Below are 20,256 nucleotides of genomic sequence, written 5' to 3' on the forward strand. Positions count from 1 at the left end.
AAAATAAGAACATTTATTTAAATGAAAATTTATATTGAATATATATTTTGCACGTATTGTAAAACGAGAAAACTTTTTTAAATTTGTAAAATAAAATTTTTTACACGTATTTCAAAATAAGATGCATTTTATAATGGATATATTTATTGAATAAAATTTTTATGTGTATTCTAAAATAGTAATTTTTTTTTTTTTTTGAAATTGAAGTATTTATTAAATACAGTATCTTACGAGTATTCTAAAAAAGAACATTTTTCGAAATAGAAAAATCAATAAAGAAAAGATTATTTCATCTTAATTGTATTATAAGAAATTAGAATTGTATAAAATAAATATTTTTAAAACTTTACATACATACTAAATAAAATACTTTACTATTATTATGATGTTATAGTATTTTACACGTAATAAAGAACTATTTTTGACTAATTTATCAGGTAAAATATAATTCAGGTAAAATATAAAATAATACAAATATAATAAAAAACTTTTTTTATAAATAGGTAAACTCATAAATAAGACATCATCTGGCTCGAACGGTAAAGTAAAAAATTGTTTTTTATACTTACTTTTTTTTAAATAAAATATTAACTCAAGAGAACTAAAAAACGAATTATACATTAAGAAGAGATATTTTATTCAATGAACAGTGTATAGATGAAATGCTACTTCATCTATATTGCAATTTTTTAATTTGTATAATTAAATTAGCTCAATTTTTATAAATAGATAAATAAATAAAGGGATACTTCATCATTATTGAAAAATAAAAAAATAAACTATTAAAAATTTCCAAATGAAATATTATTTCACATGTCTTGTACAATGGAAAAAATTTCAGAATCAATTTAAAATTAATAAAAGCTATAATGTTTTTAAATTCCCCAAAATTTGCAATTTATAAATAAATCTGACCTCCCCAGACATATTATATATTTAATCCTTACTTCTTTTCCCCCTCTATTTGACCAAGGTCACCGTTTGATTGAATACTAGTGCCAAGCCCAAATAACTATGTTCTACCCCATATGGTGCATTGTGGCCCGAATTCTTTGATTGCAAAAGAAAGATTCATAACGTAAACTCTTTCCTTACTTTTCATTACTTGTTTCCATGCACCCACTCCCCACAATCGAATAAAAACTGTTCGATTCGATTAAACTTAATTCTCAACAAAACGCTAAACAATCAAAAATTACCTATTAAAGGCGTTTAAATTTGTTTTTGGTTCTGATCTCCTAGAAAATTCGATCAAACTGCATTTTCAAATTTGAATAAAGTATTGAAAATGATTAAGAAATAAAAGAGTTCATATAAATAAATAAGATTATCTGTTTTCTAAATTGCTACGCAGTCGGTAAAAAAAATTTCGATTTATGTATTATTTCAAATTACACAAAATAATGATATTTAAAGGGTTATTTCAGTTATTGTTTTTATTGAGAGTAGAAAATAGGATTAGATGTACTGAAAAAGTTTATTTCTGAGTCTAATGGGATGAGTTGTATTTTAAATGGCTGTTTCGAATTAGAATCGATGCATGAAATTGAAATTTTATGAGAAAAGTCCAAATTGATTCGACACTTTTAATATTGTAGAAACTAATAAAGTTGAAATTTAATGGAATTCGTTTTATATTCGATTTTTCGATTTATTTATTGTTTAGGTTATTAAAATCAGACTGTTTATGATATTCGTAAACTATTTTCGTTTTTGTTTGTGTGATAAATTGGAACAAAATTAACGTGGTAAAAGTTTCGCTTGAATTATTGCCAGACGAACATTTTCATTTTTTATAAATTTTTTTTCTCAGTAAAACTGCCGCCATCTCTCTTCATCTTGGGATTTAGGTTTTACTTGAAGAGACCTTTTCCCTCGCCACACCAAATTTTAGGTTTTACTTGGAAAGCCCGCTTCTCTCATTATCTTGGATTTTATTTTATTTTATTTATTTATTAAATTTCCTTTTTAACTTTAAGGGTCTCTTGAAATTTAGGTTTATTGGAGGAGCCTACTTCTCTCACCATCTTGAATTTTAGGTTTAATAGGAGGAGTCTTCTTCTCTCACCATCGTGAATTTTAGGTTTTATTGGAGGAGCCTTCTTCTCTCACCATCTTGAATTTTAGGTTTAATAGGAGTAGTCTTTTTCTCTCACCATCGTGAATTTTAGGTTTTATTGGAGGAGCCTTCTTCTCTCACCATCTTGAATTTTAGGTTTAATAGGAGTAGTCTTCTTCTCTCCCCATCGTGAATTTTAGGTTCTATTGGAGGAGCCTTCTTCTCTCACCATCGTGAATTTTAGATTTAATAGGAGTAGTCTTCTTCTCTCACCATCGTGAATTTCAGGTTCTATTGGAGGAGCCTTCTTCTCTCACCATCTTGAATTTTAGGTTTAATAGGAGTAGTCTTCTTCTCTCACCATCGTGAATTTCAGGTTCTATTGGAGGAGCCTTCTTCTCTCACTATCTTGAATTTTAGGTTTAATAGGAGTAGTCTTCCTCTCTCACCATCGTGAATTTCAGGTTCTATTGGAGGAGCCTTCTTCTCTCACCATCTTGAATTTTAGGTTTAATAGGAGTAGTCTTCTTCTCTCACCATCGTGAATTTCAGGTTCTATTGGAGGAGCCTTCTTCTCTCACCATCTTGAATTTTAGGTTTAATAGGAGTAGTCTTCTTCTCTCACCATCGTGAATTTCAGGTTCTATTGGAGGAGCCTTCTTCTCTCACCATCTTGAATTTTAGGTTTAATAGGAGTAGTCTTCTTCTCTCACCATCGTGAATTTTAGGTTTTATTGGAGGAGCCTTCTTCTCTCACCATCTTGAATTTTAGGTTTTATTGGAGGAGCCTTCTTCTCTCACCATCTTACGTTTTAGATTTAATAGGAGGAGCCCCCTTCTCTCGTCATCTTATTTTTTTTCTTTATTAAAGGAGCCCTCTTTCCACGCCATCTTGAATTTTAAGTTTTATTGCAGGAGTCCTCTTCCTTCACCATCTTGGATTTTAGATATTTCGCGAAGGGTCAGCTGTCTAATCAACCTTGGATTTTAGAATCAATTCCTGACATTCATTTTCGTATTGTTTTAATAATTCTTAAAAATTTTTTGAGGGAAGGTAGATGATTCGAATACTTCCTCAAAAAATTGAAAGCAAATGAAGTAGTAATTTTGAATGGTAATTTAGCTTGCGAGCAGCAATGGCCCAGCGGTTAAGACACTGGGCAGTCATTGTAAAGGATCGCTGTTAAATTCATACCAGACTTCCAGGATAAAACATTAGAACTTACTCGCCTTCGTGGACAACTTTTTCAACAAAGCTTACCCGTATTTGCAACAAGTTGAAAGTAAAACCATGCAAATGTCCCATATTCAGCCCGATAATATCGGGATTTTAACCATAATACGTCTACTATTATTATTATTATTATTATTATTATTACCGTCATTGAACAGGCCACAATTTTCGGGTTCACGACTGCTAATGTTCAGCTCTGTAGTCTTGTAATTTTGAACCCAATCCAGAAGACAAGGGAACTCCTGTATAAAGCATTGGGGGAAATTTGCCTTCGTGGAGGACTTATTGATGGAACTAACCTGCATTTGAGGTACATGAAGAAGATAACCACGAAAACCTCCCACGGTTAGCCTGACGGCAAGAGAAATTTAACCCACTATCCGTCTACCCCTGAGGATATTTTCACAACAGTCCTGTGGTCGCTGAAAGCCGGATGTAGCATTCGTATTTACCAGCCATCGCTGAGATTTGAAACCTCACTGGCAGGAGAACGCTTTATCTCTTGCGCCATCACGGCTCTCAGTCTACTAGTAGGGATATTTTGAGTCAGCAGGATGGTCTGTGAGTGGTAAGAATAAGAATATGAATTTATCAAGCATGCAGCACACCATATAGTTCCATATGACACACCAAAAACCCATGTGGCACTCTACAGTGCTCGAAATTTTCGAGCATGTTGAACCATAAGATTGTATGCTGAAACCTTATTATAATGCTAAGTCAAACCTTATAATTGCAATTCTTAATCTTCATTACACATAATATAGCTCAACTTGAACTGAAACTGTACTGAATACTTTATATAGGCTACCCTAAGTTTGTATCGTAATATATTCAAATTACTGATATTATGGTTCAAAGTTGAACAGAGTTTCCTAAGAGTGTGTCCCTGTAGTTTCGAGTTATTAAAAACTATTGCGTTAATTACGGTAAATTTGGTGTTTAATAATATAATATATTTGTCACTGTTTATTAAGTAATTTTGTAATTGCTTCTTGTGTAACATATTTTTGAGGTTTATTATGCAAACCTTCTGTTTTTATTTTATGATAAGTCTTTATTGCTATTAATAACATGACTTGAAAGCGAAAATTCAATTTCTTTTATTCACGTTTATAAACAAATAGAGAATTACAGTTCCGTTGATGTTTATTGCGAAATGTTTTACGTACGACTTAATAATTACACTGGAGAATAAATTTTTTGCAGCATTTATACAAATACCTGATCCTTCCTTATTTGAATGTGGGAATTTCAAATCTGAAGTTAGATTTGGTCACAAAGTTGCAGTATTTTTTTAAAAATTAAATTTAATCTATTTTTTGTAGAAATGAAAAATGATATATATATAATAAGGGATGGCATAAATTTTCGCCAAATTTCTAGGCGAGTTCAGGCACATCATTCAAAAAGTGCATATATTTCAGAATCTGTTATTGTCTTCAGAACGCATTCTATATTTATATTTATTGATGATAATTGCGATATTATGGTCTTCGAAAATTATAGCATGGTTCGTAATTATCGTTAGACGTGATAATCACGATACACCGCGAGAATTCACTTTTAATCATAGCGATAATTAAAAATTGTATATATATCACCATAAATCAATAGATCACCCAGTCTCTAATCAATTGGCCCCACCCGAGGAAAAGCAAAACAACACAGAGAATAAAGCATTCCTGTTAAATAATAAAAGGAATGTTCGCTTGCGGATCTCAACAAATTAAAATGTCGCAACGTAAAATACGACCTTGATAAAGTCTTCTGTAATCAACATTTCATTAAGATTTCACCAAAGTCTTGGTCACCATCCATAAAAGTCTTGTGTCATCCCCAGCAGATATCATTGGTAATTGATGTTGGAAGTAGGTAGGTAGATCACGTGAGACTATAAATTCGTTTCCAAACGACAGTCCTCATTCATTCCAAACCTATTCTAATTTTATTTGTATCGTGTTTGGTTTTTGTTCTTTTGGGGATGTTTTGACCCCACGACCTGTATATTGGTTTTGGGGTAAAGTGGTTTTAACGAAAAAAGCTGTTTATACACAGGGTGTGGCAACTAAAGTGGTTTTAATATTTTATTTCCCCCCTTTTAATGTTTATTTTTTTAAGAAATATCTTAAGATAAAAATTATTGTTTTTTATGTAAAATAATTTATTTAACTTTAATGTATGAAACTGTAATAAGGTTATTACAAAAGAGATGACACTAAAAGAAATACATCATATTTTTATTTAAAAAAAAAAACAAATTTTAAATTTTCCGTAACTGTTCTTTAATGATTAATACATTTTTAAATTCCTTCTTTGATTAAAAAATGCGTATTCATTTTTAAGGAAAATGTTTAAGTGCTTGAAGAAAAAGGATGTTTAAGTGCTTGATAACGCAATAAAATGCTTTCACATTCGACTTGTTTTGACATATGTAATATAATAAATGGAATTTATATTGACATTGATTTTTGCGTAGCGAGAATTTTTCAGTTTAACTTATAAATTTCAAGTCTATGTCCAGTGACTTGTGAAGAAAAAAAATCTGCATTTTCCATTGATCAAATGTGGACGCTTTGTTTGAATTTCATCACGAGAGCTATTTGTTGTTTATAAGCATCATCCAATAACAACAAATGAATTGAAATTCAACTTGGACAAGAACTTAGGTACTCATCATAAAAAATACTACAATGATTGAACCGAGGCATTTTCTTCACATTCTTCTACAATTAAAATAGACTCTGAACTCAACAACACCTGTTCCGTGCGATTCATATTGATCACGAACTAATGCAGTTGGCCGGAATAGCCTGGTTGGTAGGGCACTGGCCCCATGTCCAAGTGGTCGTGGGTTCGATCCCTGCAGGCAGAAGACTCCCCGTGTAGCAAATGGTGACTGATGCACGTTAAATCTGTCGAGTCTCGAAGTCCTCCATGTTCCCATAACAAATCAATACCTCTGGGGGTACTGAATTGGAGATTGATCGTTCTCTGATTCAGGTCAAAATTACGATCTGTGGAGGAATGAATGGATGTATGAATGGGTCCACCCTATAAACGGATGTGGCGTATGGGTGTGACAGAAGTCGAATTCTTGGCCATAGATGGCGCCACTGGAAAAACAAGAACAATCGCACTCCATCTGCATTAAATGGCATACGTCAACAACAGCACTAATGCAGCTACTTCATAAAGAATATCCAAGTGATTGCATAAAGGAAAGTTTCAAAGGCAAGATTGCATAAAGGCACCCAACACCATTTCTTTTTATGCGATACAGACCGATTTCGAAATTATTCCATAGAGTTCTAATTATACTCAAATAAGACAGAATGATGAAATAGTAAACTTGTAAGCTATAGAATCCTAATAATAGAAGAATAGAATAATAGAGTACTGTCTATTATGCTAAAAAAATCACGAACTTATATTTACGGTGGTTTGAGCAAATTGATGGAAACCGGGCAGATTTTAAATTATTTCTAAAATTTAATTGTCAATAGCGGGGATGTCTCTTGATAGTAGTTAAAATGAAAATTAAAGACTTTCTGTAACTTGAAAGGGACGGTTTACAGTTAAATGGGGAAAAATTTGGTTAATGTATTATTTAAAACTAATTAAGGAGTTAGGATTGGAGAAGAGGTTGAAGAACAGGAATATTTAAACACAGTTGTGCTGTGCTTCTGCCTTGGTTAATATAAAGTTGCGCAGGATAATTTTGATAGGTAATCACTTTGGTCAACAAAGGCGGATTGTTTAGTGAGAGTCGCGATGGCTCAGGAGATGGAAAGTTCACCTTCCAATGAGGTGACCGGGTTCGAATCCTGGCAATGGTTAGTCGATACGAATTGCACAACCGGCTCACACCAACCACAGTGCTGACGTGAAATATCCTCAAAGGTAAGCGGGTCATGGGTTAGAGTTCCCATGTCGTCAGGCTAACAGTGGGATGTTCTCGAGGTCTTCCTCTCCGTGTAACGTAAATGTGGGTTAGTTCCATCAAGAAGTCCTCCATGAAGGTAAATTTCTCCTAATACTTAATCCAGGAGTTCCCTTGTCTTCTGGATTGGATTAAAAATTACAAGGCTGCGTAGTTGAACATTAGTACTCGTAAACCCAAAAATTGGGACGGCTGTTCAACGACGGTTATAACTTATTTTCGCGAATATATTTAATTTTCTCAGGATAAAAAAATTACTTAAGGACAGATTTCATTTATTCAAAGGTTTAAATAACTCTAATATAATGCTCACTTGAAGAATGAGCAATACATATTATCCTTATTAATTAGCCTACTCTAATTAGTATATTTAGTATATTCTAGGCGATAATATGCTAAATGGATGATTTAAATTGTTCATCAAACGAATTAACAATCCATAGCGTTTTCATAATTTATTGTACTTTATTTAGTATATTTAGTAACTCGGGACAATGGTATGCTAAATGACACTTATATACTGCTAATTTGAAAAAATGAATAATACACAGAAATTCAATAATTTAGCATTATTTCTTTTAAAGTACTTTATAATTCTAATACCGTAACGAAAATATGTAATTTATTTTAAATGCCATTAAAGAAACTACATTATCAGAAACAATTACTATTCTTTCTTGCAAGACAAATGAAAATATATTTTGTAGACATTCAAACAATTTGTTGAAAGAGATAAAAGGTTTTAACTGCTTCTAGTGTAGATCGTAGATGGAATAGCCTCCGGGTTATCATATTTCAAACTAAAGGGAAAATACAGAACAAACAATTCCATAAAGAACATAATAGGACGATAAAAACGAAAAGAGAGCCGTTTATTCTTCTAGACAAATTCTTTCCCCTTCCCATTTAAAATTAAAAGCGCAAACTATACAAGAGAAATCCTGTTTGGACACGAACTATTTTATTCTTTTTTTTCTCCCTCCACCTCACTCTGCTATCCCCTCCCTCTTTTACGATATACTTAAAAGAAAAAACTCGGTTTTTAACCCGATATATATATTTTCTTTTTTTTTCGCACCGAAAGCGAAATATCGAACAAATTATCACAAGAGCGAAAGCAGTGCGTGAGGTTGAATAAAAAAAAAAATAACTGAGTTTTTTTCGTTCTTTTCGTCGATGTCAAACAAAACAAACAAGGCACATATCGAACGGAGAAATGCGAAAGATGGGTAGCTTAAAAAATGCTTAAAAAAATTTAATCGTCCTCAGATTGGGGCTTGAGGCGTGATAAAAGAAGTATAGTATGATGGGGGAGAAGTATTATAATTGCGAAGGGAAAAAGTGAGTGCTTCTCATTGATTGGTAGATGCCGTTACTATAGCAACGGCATCCCCATCACTAACGAAGTTTTGTGCGGTGGGAGAAATGAGATGCTCTTGGATGCGGTTATTGTTTTATTAATAAGGAAGAAAGGCATCTCACTTCAAGAATTTGCATTCATTTCTCTGAGTAATATCTTGATCAGGCTAATGATGATAAGGAATTCATCTCATAGGATGCTTGAGAGGCACTTAAGAGGATGGGGAGCATCCCTTGAGAGACTTTGCATCTTTTCTCATCTTTTTTTATTTTGAAAAATATATTTTTTCTCGGCACTTTTCATCTACTTATCACCTTGAAAATGGAGATGCAATTGTGGGGAAGGGGATGAAGTGGGGGTCTAATTAGACCAGAATAACGATAGCGCCTCTCAGTTTTTAGAACATGGCTGGTGACACCTCTTCAATGCATGGAGGGAATTTTAATTATTTTCGGAGGGATTATTAAAATAAGAAACTTTCTTAAAAAAAAATTAATATAGGGTTTTTTTATATCCAAATTGTGTTGAAAACATTGAGAAAAAAATCCTTAAATTGAGATATGAGTGGGTGAAAGCTAATTTATCCCCATGAATCTGAAATTGATTTGAAAAAAGGGATGGATAAAAATAATGAATTTAAAATTGTTTAATAAATGTATATCGGTGCTAAGAAAAAATTATGATCTTCAATAAGAATTAACTAAAAAATTAAAATAGAATTCATGCTAAAGTTACGTTTGATTACTCAATTCATAAATTGCGTAACAAATTTATTCAATTCTTAATTCATCTACGATTGAAAGGCGCATTGTATATTTATCAGTATATTACAACAACGATTAATTAACATTGATTAAATATACCACTACTGATTTTCCTCGATTTATGATTTTTGATTCAGCACTACAGACATTTCAATTAAAACTCATTATGGAATCTCTCGCAGACGCTTGAACAGCGCATTGTATATTTATCAGTATATTGCAACAACGCTTAATTAACATTGATTAAATATACTACTACTGATTTTCCTCGATTTATGATTTTTGATTCAGAACTACAGACATTTTAGTTGCAATTCTTAATGGAATCTCTCGGAGACGATTGAATAGCGCATTGTATATTTATCAGTATATTGCTACAACGATTGATTAACATTGATTAACGAGATTTACAGATTTTCAACGAATCACGATTTTTTATTTAGGAAATCGCAATTCATAATGGAATCTGTAGGATACGATTGACTGACGCATTGTATATAAGTACAACGATACAACGATTGAACAAGATTGATACTACTACTGTTTTTCAACGATTTATGATTTTGTAGTTCAGGACTACAGACATTTCAATCACAATTCATAATGGAATCCCTCGGATACGATAGTATGACGCATTGTATATTTATAAGTTTATTGATACAAAGATCTAACAAGACTGGTAAATAGACTACTACTTATTTTCAACAATTTATGTTTTTTTTTTATTCAGAACTACAGACATTTCAACTACAATTCATAATGGAATCTCTCGGAGATGATTGAATGACGTATTGTATATTTGTCAGTATATTGATACAGCGATTGAACAAGATTGATTAATATACTACTACTGATTTTCAACAACTTCTAATTTTTTAATTTAGGACTACAGATATTTCAATCACCATTCATATTGGAATCTCTAGGTCAAGATTGAATGATACGCAATATATTGATCGATACATTGATATAGAGTTTGGGCAATATCAATTAATATACTAGCATTGATTTTCTCTGAATCGGTATTTTCAATTTAGGACTACAGACATTTCAATCCTAATTCATAACGGAATCTCATGGATAAAATTTACTGATACACAGTATATTTATAACATTATTAGAAGATGAGATTGATTAACATTCATTGATTATCGACGATTTGCAATTTTAATTCCGACTACAGATATTTCAATCATAATTCATTATAAAATCTTTTGGTTAAGATTGGATGATACATTGTGTAGTGATTGGTAAATTATTGCAATGATTGGACAATATTGATTTATATAGGGTCGTCGATGATTTGTGATTTTAAATTCAGAACTACAGAAATTTAAATTAAAATTCACAATAGAATGTCGCAAATAAGATTAAATCATACACAGTACAGCGATTGGATAAGATTGCTTGCTTCCAAATATTTTTATTTGTGTGTATTGCATTACTTTATGTGTATATTTTTTTAACACAAACTCTTCGTTTTACAGATAAATCCATTAGTTTGCTCTTGAGAATTTCTTTTAAAACCGAGGTTTATTGAAAAATCGAAATGAAATCTCTATAGAAAAAAAAATCGAATATTTTTACTGTGAAAACGAAAATTGTAAATTTAGTTTGCCAATGCTATACTTATCTGATTAAACGATTTTATACTTGTTTAATTAATTAATCTTATTATTAACTAGTCCATCAATCCTATTATTATTTGGTTTATCATTTCTTTTATTAAAGTCGATGCCGACCGGCCTGTGTAGGGGGCAGGGAACTGTCCTTGCACCAGAAAGGTTCTGGGTTCGAATCCCGGGCAAGGCATGGATGTTTCTTTCTCTCTGTGTGTTCTATGTCCTTTCTCCTTTGTGTGTGTGAATGTGATCCGCCCTATAAACGGGTTTGTGGCTGAATGAATGGTGTGGCAGAAGTCATTCGCACCCTCTCTGCCTAAACAGGCATACGACAAAAAGTCGATATTACTGTTAATATCCGCAGTATTTTTTTATCTTTATAGAGGTCAGCGTGTTTGACTGCAAACAAGTTCGATTCTGGTGTGAGTAGCTGGACTCAGTTCACTCAGTCATGCATCAATGTTAAATTGTTAAGAGAACTCTATATTAAGAGAGAAATTTTTCATGGCAGATTAAGTTTTACTTGAATTGGTAACTTAATATTTAGAATTTATATAAAATTGAGTTCAAGTAAACCAAGAGTAGAATTAGAAGTTTCAAATGTTGAGAAATTCCTTTCGTAGCATCAGGATATTAACAAATAATTACAGGTTTTCTTAACAACTGAGTAATTCTGAGTAATTTTGCCCTAATTTGTTTGCATACTGATGCTTGGAGAAAAAGAATTCGGCACTTAAAATTTCGTCGCTTACTCAAGGTTTACGTGAAGTAATTTTTTTCGATACTTTTAATTCTAAATGACTAATGTAGGTGAAAAAGAATTTCCCATGAAGGATTTCTACCTAGGTATAATGCCCTTTTCAAGTTTGCTTTCATGGAGAAAAGTTTATTGTAATATTACAGTACTGCAATGACATTTCAGGTGGAAAAGGCAGCATAATTATGCTTAATAAAACCGAAATATACCGTAATTAAACCATTCATTTGGTAATTTTTTCGCTCATAAGGTAACTGCTTAGATGAAATTCAAAATTATAGTTTTTATTACCACACTCTTAGTGAAAAATACAAAACTGAAGAGCAAATTTAAATGAACAAATGGTTTGTATGCCATGTTCAAAAGTATCATGATAAAACTACCAAATTTTTCCACATTTTCCGAATTTTATCGCGCATTATAGAACCATATTTTATAGTTAATTTTCCCAAAATCATTACCAAAGCACTTTGGTAAAAATTACGGATTTTTTTGTCTTCCCATAGAGCAGTCAGAACCACGGTAAATGTTACCGTATCCCGATCGTTTAGACCATACTTTTGTGGCAAAGAAACTAAGCTTTCAAAGGCAAACTTCATCCTTGTTCTTGACAAACGCTAGAAATTGCCGACTCAAGCGCAGAGACTGCGGAAATTGAGATAGCATCATCTGATAAGACAACTTTGGTAGAGAGTCATTATTGATTACTCCTGTTAACATTTTGATTGTTACCATATTGATTATATTGATTGTTCTTGTTACCATCTACAGGTTTTCGAAAATCTAAATTTCTGTTTCGTTATTCATTAACAAAAATTCGATAAGCTCTGATAACTTCAAACTAGATCCTTGAGTTGCGAGGCGTATTTCATTATTAGCACCTGACCAGAAGTCTTAAGATTCAGCTTTAACTGATAATCCCAACAGTGTACTCAAATACCATTAAAAAAACAAATCACGAACTTCCAATATTTGCATGAGTACCCACATCTCCCGACTTAAACACATTTAAACTGAAACTTTTATCCTGATAACAGGAAAACATCTCTCATACTTTGACAACAAAGTCAATAATAAAAGCGAGACATTATGTCGTATGTATATCGATTAAGAACTCACTTAAGACAAGTCGACTCGTAACAGGGACATTCGAACAAAAAAGGGGGTGGCAACAGAACAAAATGTATGTATTCCGTTTCATCTAAACAAATTGAGCCCCGGGTCTTTTTCAAAAATCAATTCCTCCCCCAACTGCAAATCGCTACCCGTCCACCCCACCCTCTCTCTCCTTGGGGCATCAACACATTTCTGACGAATCCATAACCCTGACAAATTTGCCCCTTCAAACACCGATTTATATCTTCGAGGGAAGGTTGAAGGCAACATCACTTAGCATTGAGAGGGGGGTGCTTAGGGGTGAAAGAATGAAGGGAAAAAAAGAAAAATGTCTTGAAAAATAGCTGTGAGTATGTAGCAAAAAAGAGTGTCCTTTTGTGCAGAGCAATTATGAAAAGAGCTTCGTACCCTTCATCCGTCATGTCGTAGGTGCTAGAGGATTAGCGCCATATTTCATGGCGCACTGAAGCTCAGTAACTGTAATTGTATCTGGGTTTTTTATTCTTTTTTTTTTTACTTGATCTCTTGTGTGGTATTGGTGGGTAAGGTGGCTGGTTGAAAGATTATTGTTAGAGTAATCTAAAGATGTTTAATAACTTTCAGCATAACGATGAGGTAAAACAAACGAAAACATCGATTCGAAGTTGAGGAAGTGAAATTAACCTCAAGCGTTATAATGTGAAAAAGTTGACCTATGTTATGTTGCTAAGGAAAAGAAACAGATTGGTTACAGTTACAGTGTTTAGATTTCCACAGAGAATATATTAATTGACGGATATCATTGAAACTAGGCAATAATAAATAGTTCAAATTTCAACTACCAGGTGAAGAAAGACCACGCATAAGGCTATAACACAATTTGGAGAAGCAAAAACCTTATTGAATCAAAGACTCCAGTATATTCCTTTTTTACAAGCACATGTTCAAAACGCGTTTAGGCTTTTTCAACTATATCTAGTCTCGATCAATTGAGCAGCCACGATATTCTCATAGGCAATTAGCAGATTGTTGTCGTTCTGATAAAATAATTTAGCAAAAAACGTGATTCTCGAATTTATTTTTTGGGGAGAATAATTGTTGCAGTTGTACAACCAAGAAGATTTTGCTTCAAATTGATCAAGTAGACGTTTTAGCTTTCAAAACTGCACCAAATCACAGAAATTATTTTCCGTTTTTAGCGAAGATTAAATTTCCTCATATTTCATGTAGCGCATATGCCAAGTTTTATCGACATCCAACTACCATCTGAAAAGTGTCATCTATATTGTATTTTGTGGTAGAATAATCTAATCTATTAGATTATTCTATTCTAGGATTTTATGCGGAAAACACTTACATACATTAGCATTGACCTGATATGACAGTTCAAAGTTTAAGAAAAATTCTGTCATTGCTTTCAGCCACGAAATATTTTTTTTTTTATAACCGTTGTTGAACAGCCTATCCAATTTCTTGGGTTTACGACTACAAATGTTCAACTCCATAGCCTTGTAGTTTTGAATTCAATTCAGAAGACAAAGAAACTCCTGAATCGAGTCCAGGGAAAGATTTTGTCTTGGTGAAGGACTTTGTGATGGAACTAACTCGCATTTGAGTTACATAGAAAGGAAAACTACGAAAACCTGCCACGGTTAGCTTGACTACAAAGGATAATAATCCATGATACGTCTACCATGGAGGATATTTTACGTCAGCACTGTGGTCGATGCAAGCCGGGTGCGGATTCCGTGTCCACCAGCCGTCACTGGGATTCGAGCCCGGTTCTCCTCATTGGAAGGCGAACGTTCTGTTTCCTGAGTGACGTGTACCTTGCTGTGTATACACGTCGGTTGTTTTGCTGGATGACGGGATCAAACTCGATGTCCCCATCAGAATAGTGAACGATTCCTATCCCGACTTCGTAACCATTCCGGTGACGCAATCGCTAAAAGCGCATACAAGATAGAAAAAACATTTAAATTAGGTAAATTTTGAATACCTCATCAGTCCCGTTATTCAGCACCGTTAGTCCTCCAACATCAAAATGGGTACTTGGAGACTCGGCAGTTGATTTATTAAATCCTGAAAAAAATATTTATTTTTAATTAATAGAGCAATTATTATTGTTATTTAAAAGAATCAAATATGTATGAATTTCTAAACTTTGAGCAAAAAAACTGCATCAAAATCATTATTTATTTTAAAAGTATGACCGTAACTTTCATGGATAAAAAAAAATTCCTTTATGTGCAGAGAACCAAAGAAATAAAAATTGTACAGTCCTTATTACTCCAAGATAGTCAATAAGACAGTCGCTACTTGCTCACGTTCAAGTTAAACTAAACTATATCGCGTAAATATACGGAAATAATACCACAAAACAGTTTTGTTTCAAGAATGTTTCATTTCGGTTGAAAATGCACTTTTTTGGATTTGCAAATAAGTGTGGCTAAAATAAACAAAAAAAAGAAATCCTAATAATAAATATTTAAAGAAATTTTTGTTTCTGTGCCTCGAACTATGCACTTCTTAGGTTAAAACCAGCAAAAATTTTGGAGCTTGAGGTGTGAATCCTGGTGGAATTGTAAAACAACTAGAAAGAAAAGTTCTTAAAAAAAACTTTTAATTGTTAAAGATGAATTGATTTACAAAACAACAAAATATTTTTTCACGAGCAAATATTTTTTTCTAGTAAATAGATGGTAACAAAATATTTATATCTTTCTTAAAGTATTTTAAACCATTTAGAACACTTTGCAATATCTTTTAAATGTTTCAAGAACATTAATAAAGTGATTTTTGAGAAAACTCAAGTAATAATATTTATTTTCTTATTTAAAAATTATGAAATGATGTTCAGATTTATTCATTAGTAAATTATTGCCTTTATCTATTAATAATTAACAGCCCACCTCAGTAATTGAGCAATTTTTTGAGTAAAAGTTATTAAATCCTTTTTTCTAGTAGATCACTTTTCTATCCTACTAAATTGATGACGCAGCAACATGTTTATTGTTTCAACATGCAGCAATGTGCTTATTCCCACAATTTGAAATGATAGATAAACCTGAAAAGGAAAAAAAGAAGAAAAAAAAAACTAAATAAAATAAAGATTTAAAAGGAAATTTAAGATATAGATTGCAGAAATTGCTCATATTTTCAATGTAAAGGGTAAATAAAAATGTTTCTGGGTTTACTTAAAGGTAATTTTAGAAAAAAAAGAACAATTATGTTATGGAGATTGGTTTTCCTTAACTTCAAGTAGATGTTTTTCTTTTTTTTCCTTTTTCTTTTTCATTCCTTTTTCTTTTTCAGTCCTTGAACAGCCAACCCAATTTTGGGTTTACGACTACTGATGTTCAAATCCGTAGCCTTGTAATTTGTTTCGAACCAATGTAGAAGACAAGGAAATTCCTCGATCAGTACACCCAGAGGTATGATTTGTTATGGGAACATGGAGGACTCTGTGACTCGAAAGATTTAACGTGCACCAGTCACAATTTACCACACTGTCTTCGGCCGGCGGAGATCTAATCCGCGACCTCTTAGACATGGGCCCAGTACCTTACCAACCAGTCTATCCCGGCCCCTCGAGTAGATGTTGTTATTTTTGCAGCAAATAAAAACCATGTTTGAACAATTTATAGCACATTTTTAAATAATGTAATAATAATTATAAAAGGTAATAGCATTATTTACTATGAAACTATTTCTAATTTCAAACGAAGATACTTTTCGATTTTGTAGAAATGTATGCATTTGTCTATCTCGTCTTGAAGTTAGTGAAAAGAATCTTCATCGCTTGTACTCATTAAAAATTAGTCAACTTTTCTCCAACGCATACTAACAAATCCTCCAAGCTTACCATTAAAAACGGCGCCAGCAAGATCGCCAACGCCTCTCCAGCAAGAAGAAAAAAAACTTAAAACTTTCTAAAAAGGTGCATCATTTGTTAAGCTTTCTTTTTCTTAAAAGTAAGCCGGAGGGGGGATGGGACTCCAAGGAAGGAGAAGGATTAAAATAAACAAACAAATAAAAAAAATAGGGGGGTGACGATCTTGGAAAAATAAAAGTGTAATTACTTAATCGATAACAGCTAAAATGCTTTACGAAACAGACCTAACGCTTTTTGTGCTCCGGATCTGGTACAATAAAGAAGTTAAAAGTCTTTTCCTTTCTTTTTATTTTTATTTTTATCCCGAATCGAGTCACAGACATCCCTTTTTATCCCCCCCCCCCACTCCCTTTTCGAGATTTTTCCTAATGCAGTGATTCTCTATTCGTTGGACCAGATAAAAACTTGGACTTCTTTGTAAAGTGCCTCTCCCACGATGAGGCATGATTTTTAAGAGCTTCTTCTATGGCGAAGTTTATGCACGAAACCCCCTGATTTTTGCAGTTTCGCTCCCCCTGTTTTTTTTGAAGTCTTATTTCTTCTCTTTTCTCATTATTACTTTCTACGAGAGGCGATAAGTAAATTATTATCGGTGTTTCTTTCATTCGTTCTATTATTTTTGCTCCTTTTTGCCTTTCTCTTCCATTCTTTGGCGAGCTATTTAGAACTTTTTTGTTTAGTTTTGTTTTATTCTCGAACCCTCCGGAATTGGGGCTCGAACAATGATATAAAACTAATCTGTGGATTTAATTTTCTCCATATAAACGCAGAAAACTCGTGAAGGTATCTATGGGATGATTGACTCTGCTTAAAATTTTGAAATTAGGGAAACAAGTTTCGACAAAGCAATTAAATATGAGAAAACGCATTCGATTTTATTTTAAATAACTGGACTTAAAAGAGATCTCATTATTTAGTGTATTGGAATACTGTTATAAATACTAATTTAACTTGTAACCTGGTTTAAGAGCATGGATAGTGTTTTCGTCTCAAACACTTTAATGCATAATATTATAATCTAAAACTTCTGGATGTAATTTTATTTCATAAATACGAGGTTCATCCAGAAAGTAAATTTCCTTTTTTTTTTAAAAGAGGAACTCATACTTTCAGGAGCATATTTATTGGCAACAAGTACAGCAATGTTTAAGCTATTTCTTAGCATAGCCACCACCAGAATTGAGACACTTGTCGTATCGTGGGATCAACTTTTGTATCCCTCTGTCGTAGAACTCTACCGCCTGTGAATGGAACTAGCACGTGAGAGACGTCTTCAGCTCTTCGTCGTTGCCAAAACGCTCACCGGAGGACAGGAATTTCTTGAGGTGCACGAAAACGGGAAAATCGCTGGGAGCAAGATCAGGGCTGTAGGGTGGATGATCAAACAACTCCGAGTCAAATTTCATCAAAACAGCTGCTGTGCGTCGAGCCGTATGTGGATGAGCATTGCCATGGAGGAGTACAACACCTGCATTAAGCATTCCACGCCTCTTGTTTTGAATGGCATGTAGCAATTCTCGCAGTGTTTCACAGTAACGGTCAGTGTTTACTGTATCACCACGTGGTTCCATTCACAGGCGGCAGAGGGATACAAAAGCTGATCCCACGATACGACAAGTGTCTCAATTCTGGTGGTAGCTATTTTAAAAAAATAAGCTGAAATATTGCTGTATTTGTTGCCAATAAATATGTTCCTGAAAGTATGAGTTCCTTTTTTTTACAAAATAGGGAAACTTTCTTTCCGGATGCGCCTCGTATATAAAATATAATGGAAGTGCATAAATTTTTTTATACTTTTACTTGAACTAAAAAAAATGCAGTTTTAGTTTTTATTTAAAAAAAGAATATATTCGATTTATAATATTTCAAAGCATAATATTTCTAAAGACTGGCAATTGTATAAACAATATTTTTCACTATTATATACTTAACGTTTACATTAGGCTAATTTTATCAAATGTACTTTATAAAACAGCTTGATCTGCATTTTATAATACGCTTTCAATTTATTGTATCTAAATGCTTCTAAAACCCCTCGACACAAATAATAGACTATTTATCTTTGATACCATTTAAAAGACTATGCCGATATCAGAGTTACTGACAACTCCTTCAATATTTAACATGGCCTAAATAAAAATGCACTCAACAGTCAGCATAGCCGTAAATAGAGAAGTCGTTTAATTTCATATATAAATTTTCGACTTTTCTTCAGAAATTGATTCTGTGGGAAATACACATAGAAAGAATTTCAAATGGTTATTAATATAGTGAAAAATTATTTAATCTCAAATTAATTATCTTCAAAAATTAATTCTATTAGGAATATACATAGGAACAGTTGTAAATAATTATTTATATAGAGAAAAATCATTTAATGTCAAACTGTCTTCATCTCAAATTATCTTCAAAAATTTATTCTATAAAGAATCAACATAGGCAGAATTGCAAATGGTTATTTGCTTAGTGAAATATTACTCAATCTTAAATTATTTAATCCCAAATTGTCTTCAAAAATTAATTCTATAAGGAATCTAAAAAGGAAGAGCTGCAAATGGGTATTTATATAGAGAAAAATCATTCAATTTCAAATTATCTTCAAAAGTTAATTCTATAAGACATTTACATAGGAAGAGTAGCAAATTGGTGCGAAATTGATGAAATTGTTGCAAAATTTATGATGAAATATTGTTGATGAAATATTGTTCTTTATCACTAAGCTCTTAAAATTTTTATTTTAGTCTTAATCAAATATAATTTCAAATAATTAAATCAGAAAACATTATGTGAAGAATGCAATCCCATAAAATCCATTTTTACCATAACATATTACGAAACAAAAAAAACCTGAAATACCGTAATTTTTACAGTAATAATTACCGCAAAGTCACTGAATTACCAAAATTAAATAAATATTACTGTAAAAATTATGGTATAATATTTTATGATAAAAATTGAGTGGATGGTGCACCCAAAAGTGCTAGTACTTTATACCGTAATATGATCCGTAATTTTTTACATTGTATATTCATACTGCTAAGCATTACAGTACTTCTATGCGGTTATACTACTGAGCATTAAAATAAAATCATAAGTTTGAATATTGCTATAAAATGATGTTATACATTTAAATGCTGTTATATATTAATATAACTGTACATTCAAATACTTTATACAGTTATGCTTCAATCCTATTCAAGTATTAAAGCATAACAGTATAAAGTATTTGCATTTACAGTGAAATTAATATATAACAACATTTAAATGTATACTGCAATCCACAGATATGACTTAGTTCACAGATCAGAATACATTGTTAATATTATGCATTAAAATTATGCTAAACAATCAGATATTAATTTACAACACCAATGGTATGCATTGAAATATCGCAACAAATTGTTAGTGCTATACATTTAAAAACATTGTTATAAAATTTATAACTATACAGTTAAATGTTATTTTATTGCAAAAATATTGCTGGACATTAAAAAAACTTTTCTATACTCTTAAAAATATTGTTAAAC

General features: G+C 32.2%; 1 long non-coding RNA gene across 2 annotated transcripts in view; it reads right to left on the minus strand.

Annotated features, from left to right (window-relative positions):
• Positions 1-20,256, minus strand: part of LOC107441404 (uncharacterized) — a 279,536-nt gene that overhangs the window by 106,105 nt on the left and 153,175 nt on the right. For both annotated transcript variants that reach the window (XR_015435857.1, XR_001583730.4), the window contains one exon: positions 14,834-14,916. This is a non-coding gene — a long non-coding RNA (uncharacterized LOC107441404). The remainder of the gene's footprint in view (positions 1-14,833; positions 14,917-20,256) is intronic.

Source organism: Parasteatoda tepidariorum, chromosome 1, assembly GCF_982258835.1.
Source record: "Parasteatoda tepidariorum strain Cologne lab strain chromosome 1, Ptep-v5.0, whole genome shotgun sequence".
Classification (NCBI taxonomy): Eukaryota; Metazoa; Arthropoda; class Arachnida; order Araneae; family Theridiidae; genus Parasteatoda; species Parasteatoda tepidariorum.